This window comes from Candoia aspera, chromosome 2, assembly GCF_035149785.1.
Source record: "Candoia aspera isolate rCanAsp1 chromosome 2, rCanAsp1.hap2, whole genome shotgun sequence".
In the NCBI taxonomy this organism is placed as follows: domain Eukaryota; kingdom Metazoa; phylum Chordata; class Lepidosauria; order Squamata; family Boidae; genus Candoia; species Candoia aspera.
The window spans coordinates 6,578,592-6,585,248 of NC_086154.1; positions in this window are offsets into that span (position 1 = coordinate 6,578,592).

Below are 6,657 nucleotides of genomic sequence, written 5' to 3' on the forward strand. Positions count from 1 at the left end.
CGTTGTGGGCCGAGAGAGAGAGTGACTGGTCCAAAGTCACCCAGCTGCGTTCATGCCTAAGGCAGGACTGGAACAGTCTCCTGGTTTCTAGCCTGGAGCCTTAACTGCTAGCCCAAACTGGCTCTCTAACTTTTTCTTTTTTTCCCCCTAGGCTTTGTTGTTGTTTATTCGTTCAGTCACTTCCGACTCTTCGTGACTTCATGGACCAGCCCACGCCAGAGCTTCCTGTCGGTTGTCAACACCCCCAGCTCCCCCAGGGACGAGTCCGTCACCTCTAGAATATCATCCATCCATCTTGCCCTTGGTCGGCCCCTCTTCCTTTTGCCTTCCACTCTCCCTAGCATCAGCATCTTCTCCAGGGTGTCCTGTCTTCTCATTATGTGGCCAAAGTATTTCAGTTTTGCCTTTAATATCATTCCCTCAAGTGAGCAGTCTGGCTTTATTTCCTGGAGGATGGACTGGTTTGATCTTCTTGCAGTCCAAGGCACTCTCAGAATTTTCCTCCAACACCACAGTTCAAAAGCATCGATCTTCCTTCGCTCAGCCTTCCTTATGGTCCAGCTCTCGCAGCCATATGTTACTATAGGGAACACCATTGCTTTAACTATGCGGGCCTTTGTTGTCAGTGTGATGTCTCTGCTCTTAACTATTTTATCGAGATTTGTCATTGCTCTTCTTCCAAGGATTAAGCGTCTTCTGATTTCCTGACTGCAGTCAGCATCTGCAGTAATCTTTGCACCTAGGAATACAAAGTCTTTCACTGCTTCTACATTTTCTCCCTCTATTTGCCAGTTATCAATCAAGCTGGTTGCCATAATCTTGGTTTTTTTGAGGTTTAGCTGCAAACCAGCTTTTGCACTTTCTTCTTTCACCTTCATCATAAGGCTCCTCAGTTCCTCTTCACTTTCAGCCATCAAAGTGGTATCATCTGCATATCTGAGATTGTTAATGTTTCTTCCAGAGATTTTAACTCCAGCCTTGGATTCCTCAAGGCCAGCTTGTCGCATGATGTGTTCTGCATACAAGTTGAATAGGTAGGGTGAGAGTATACAGCCCTGCCGTACTCCTTTCCCAATCTTAAACCAGTCCGTTGTTCCGTGGTCTGTTCTTACTGTTGCTACTTGGTCGTTATACAGATTCTTCAGGAGGCAGACAAGATGATTTGGTATCCCCATACCACTAAGAACTTGCCACAATTTGTTATGGTCCACACAGTCAAAGGCTTTAGAATAGTCAATAAAACAGAAATAGATGTTTTTCTGAAACTCCCTGGCTTTTTCCATTATCCAGCGGATATTGGGAATTTGGTCTCTAGTTCCTCTGCCTTTTCTAAAGCCAGCTTGTACATCTGGCAATTCTCGCTCCATGAACTGCTGAAGTCTACCTTGCAGGATCTTGAGCATTACCTTACTGGCATGTGAAATGAGTGCCACTGTTCGATAGTTTGAACATTCTTTAGTGTTTCCCTTTTTTGGTATGGGGATATAAGTTGATTTTTTCCAGTCTGATGGCCATTCTTGTGTTTTCCAAATTTGCTGGCATATAGCATGCATTACCTTGACAGCATCATCTTGCAAGATTTTGAACAGTTCAGCTGGGATGCCGTCGTCTCCTGTTGCCTTGTTATTAGCAATGCTTCTTAAGGCCCACTCAACCTCACTCTTCAGGATGTCTGGCTCTAGCTCACCGACCACACCGTCAAAGCTATCCCCGATATTGTTATCCTTCCTATACAGGTTTTCTGTATATTCTTGCCACCTTTTCTTGATCTCTTCTTCTTCTGTTAGGTCCTTGCCATCTTTGTTTTTGATCATACCCATTTTTGCCTGGAATTTACCTCCAATGTTTCTAATTTTCTGGAAGAGGTCTCTTGTCCTTCCTATTCTATTGTCTTCTTCCACTTCCGCGCATTGCTTGTTTAAAAATAATTCCTTATCTCTTCTGGCTAACCTCTGGAATTTTGCATTTAATTGGGCATATCTCCCCCTATCACTGTTGCCTTTTGCTTTCCTTCTTTCTTGGGCTACTTCTAGTGTCTCAGCAGACAGCCATTTTGCCTTCTTGGTTTTCTCTTTCTTTGGGATGTATTTTGTTGCCGCCTCCTGAACAATGCTGCCAACTTCTGTCCAGAGTTCTTCCGGGACCCTATCTACTAAGTCCAGTCCCTTAAATCTATTCTTCACCTCCACTGCATATTCCTTAGGAATATTAGTGAGCTCATATCTAGCTGATCTGTGGGTCTTCCCTAATCTCTTTAGTCTGATCCTAAATTGTGCAAGAAGAAGTTCGTGATCTGAACTACAGTCAGCTCCAGGCCTTGTTTTTACCGACTGTACAGATGTCCGCCACCTTTGGCTGCAAAGGATGTAATCAATCTGATTTCGGTGTTGTCCATCTGGGGAAGTCCATGTATAAAGCCGTCTCTTAGGTTGTTGGAAGAGAGTGTTTGTTATGCAGAGTGAATTGTCTTGGCAAAATTCTATCAGCCTGTGTCCTGCTTCGTTTTGTTCTCCCAGGCCATACTTACCTGTAATTCGAGGTGTCATTTGACTGCCCACCTTAGCATTCCAGTCTCCTGTGATGAAAATAACATCTCTTTTAGGCGTGTTGTCCAGTAGGTGCTGCAGATCCTCATAGAACTGCTCTACTTCAGCTTCTTCAGCATTTGTGGTTGGGGCGTATATTTGGATCACTGTGATGTTAGATGGCTTGCCCTGAATTCGAATTGAGATCATTCTGTCGTTTTTTGGGTTGTATCCAAGCACTGCTTTAGCCACTTTACTATTAATTATGAAGGCTACTCCATTTCTTCTGTGGTCCTCTTGTCCGCAGTAGTAGATCTGGTGGTCATTTGATGTGAAGTGGCCCATTCCAGTCCATTTCAGTTCACTGACGCCCAGAATGTCTATCTTTAATCTTGACATCTCACCAATAACCACATCCAATTTGCCCTGGCTCATAGATCTTACATTCCAGGTTCCAATGGTGTGTTGATCCTTAGAACATCGGATTCGCCGTTCACCACCAGCACTGTCGGCCGCTAGCCGTCCTTTCGGCTTTAAGCTAGCTGCGTCATCACGTCTGGGGCTAGTTGAGCTCATCCTCTGTTCCTCCCCAGTAGCATTTTGACCATCTTCCGACCTGGGGGTCTCATCTTCCGATGGTATACCGACATATCTCTGGTTGTACTGATCCATTTAGTTTTCACGGCAAGAATACTGAGGTGGGTTGCCATTACCTTCCCCAGGGATCGCATTTAGTCTGACCTCTCTGTCATGACCTTCCCGTCTTGGGTGGCCCTTCACGGTTTAGCTCATGGCATCATTGAGGTGCTCAAGCTCCAGCACCACGACAAGGTAACGATCCTTTGCTGAAGCCCTAGGCTTTATTATTAGCATTTTAATAAATGTGATATTAGCATTTTAGCATGGCATCTATGCCACCTTTCGAAGTTTAGGCATGTTTTTCCTTTGAGCGAAAGCCATTTTTTTGATGTGCAAAAACTCGTCCTTTCAGGGACGTCAACCAAACAATAGAAGTGTATTTTTTGTAAGAATTTTATTAAGTTTGAAAGAAACAATAAAAACTACAAAAAACAAAAAAATGACAAAAAGAAGAAAAAACTAAAAAGAGTGTGAAACGCAAGAAAAAAGAATTTTAGAGATTACATAAAGTGACTTCTGACTTTCAGCAACAGGAATATTCAGCAATTTCCATATTCAAACCCTTCTTCTGTATCAAACCCAGCTCACATTATTTCTATAAATCCTTCCATTAGCACTCATACAAATCACTAATACAGTTGCCCCTTATAGAAAAAACAGAAATAATATATACATCTATAAATCAATTTCCCTCCCCCGCAAAAAACATTTAATTATTTCCTTCCTATCACTATTCTATATATTTCTGTCCGCTATAACAAAAATCAAATTATAAAAACATATAAATTGTCTACTTTTATAATTAATAATGCTACAACACTTAACCCTCTTAAACCTAAAAACCAAATATTATTCTACCTTATAGGTGTCTTACATAGCTTGTAAATCAAACCTTTAAAAAATCCAGTCAAATCATTAAAGAAAAATGAAGTCATATAAGCCTTAATATCAAACCAAATATATATTCTTAATTTTTTATATCCCACATCAACATGAACCACAACATTTACTTGTCTCCATGTTACACACAAGGCATTTTTCATAAAGACATCCAACTGCCCCCCTTAAAAAGTCAAACTCCTCAGTAGAAATCTTCCCACAAAGCAAAACCATTTCGTTCCCAAAACAATCCCTTAGAGAGAAAAAAAGAAGATTGGTATCTTGCAAGTCAGACTGACTCCTTCATCACCAAAGTGGATTCATCGCCTGGCATTTCTTCAAAAGTTTGCTGTTGGTAAAAATATCCTCTCCCTCCAGAGCATCCACAAGCAACTGACACATTTTAGAGCAGATACTTTGGTGGGCTGAGATGCCTTTTGCACAGCGGTTGTCCGGTCTGCGGCTCTTCCTCCTATCTCCCAAGGTCATTCCCACAGACCATTACAGTGTGTGACAGGATGAAAACAAGGGATTTTAGTGAAGAACATGATTGATAAAATGTAATTTTCTCAATGTATTTGACATTTTCTCAGAGGACTTTTTTGGTCATTTGCAACACTGACTTTACTCATAGCATTATGTATGGACTAGGAAGGGGAAAACCTGCCATGGCTGGAGCTTTTGAACTTCTCCCCATTACAGTGTTCTGGGATTGGGATGAATAGGCTGCATTTAAGGCACATGCCACGGGCTGGATGGTGTTGTAAGTTAAGGGAGAAGGTCCTCTCAATCTCCTGTTGAGGTAGAATCTCCAAGTTCTAATAGAAGACGATATCTGTAGCTCAGGATCGAACTGTGGAGTCCTTGGTGCTCTCTGAGCTTGGTTGTTTGCTTGCAGATGTTTCATTTCCCAACTAGGTAACATCATCAGTAGTGAGTGTGGGGTTTGCTCCCAGTTTATATACAGTAGCTTGCCCTGCCAGTGCTGGTGGGGGTGTGGTTTTCTCCTTGGTAATTCCTTGATTGGGGTATTGTTTTCTGCTGGATTGTTTGTCTGGTCTTACTCCCTGCTTATCTGGGTGTTGGCTGCTGGCTAGGATGTGTTCTGGTCTTTTTGTTTCCTTCCTAGCTTTATTGTCCCTTTTGAATGGTGTGTAAATGTGGTTTATCTCTATGTCTCTGTTGATGGCTGAGTGCCAGACTTCCAGGAATTCCCTAGCATTTTTGGATTTAGCTTGGTCTAGGATGCACCCAGTTTCCCAGTTGAAACTATGGTTGAGTCTCCAAGTTCTCTTTCTCTTTAAGCCTTGTCCAGCCTTTCACAAGGAAGGCAGCCTTTAGATATGAACAGTGAAATTTTTTAACCATAAATTCTTTGATAAGAAAATAGAAATCCATGAAATCATCAAATTTGGTCCTTTTGTTTGTCTGGATAAGAAAAGAAAAAAAATACTATGCATGTATGTGAAAGGGAGATTACTTCCCTGGTGAGGTCCCACAAAGCTGTTGTGATCCAAACTTGCCCTACAATGGGGTTTCTCAAGAAGGGAAATATGCATGCTAGAATAAATTCACCCTCTAAGAAGGAAATAAGCTCTGCATAGTAAAGAGAAACATTGATTTGGCTCCACTTGCAGAAAACAGAAATCAGAGAATTGAAGTTCTCAGTATTCAGTCATGTATTTGTGCAAAAGCAACACAAATTCCATTCTGAGTTAGCCTAGGAGTGAATGTCCCAATGCCCCATTATCAGTGGCTGCAGCAAAGAGGCCAGTGAAGGTCCACCTAAAGTACTGGAGCACTAAACAGGTCCCAGGTTCTGAGCACCTTCTTCAGGGATGGTCTGGCAGGAAAACCATAACTGAGTTTTATCACTCAGGGTTGGGGAAATAAAAGTGTAGCTGATCTGAAAAGAAATGAAGAGGCTTGTGTTTTGTTTTGTGTTCATACAAAGCCAAACTATTAGATCCTGAAAAGACAGTGTCAAAGCTAAGGCAATAGCTTGAAGACTCCAACTTAACTTGGTGGCTTCATTTAATGGGAGAGCAGAAATACAGAGAATGTAAACAAGCAGCTGTCATAAATGGACATTACGAAGGCTAAAGATAAGAAGAAATCTAAGGCTCCTCTTCGGGGAGACGGATGTCACAAGAGAGCCTGCATAGTCTGAGATCTGAGCAGGCATACATTGCGAACTACCATTTTCACTCACTCATAACTGGTACCTATAGTTGTTTCTGTGTTTCTCTTTGCGAGACTGAAAAATGAAATCAAGGTGATGTTTTCACCTTAACCTGTGCTTAACATTTCTAAGGAGGAGAGTTCCTTGAAGCTCTCTGGAACAAACTTGGAGTCATTCGCCTGCTATATGCCTGTGGGATTTTGTAGATGCCCAGCAGGGCAGCAATGAGGATGGCTATATCAGAGTTGGCCTCTTCCAGGAGAACCAGCATGTTTTTCTTCCTTCCACAGCTGTAGTTTGGAGTATTGGCTTCCCCACTCGAAAGCAAATCCACCAGAGCATCCAAATCGTTCTTCTGTTAGAAATGTTGTCATGGAGGGTGATGTTGGGTAAGAGGTGGGGATCTTTGTTGATCTTCTGAATGGCAAAGAG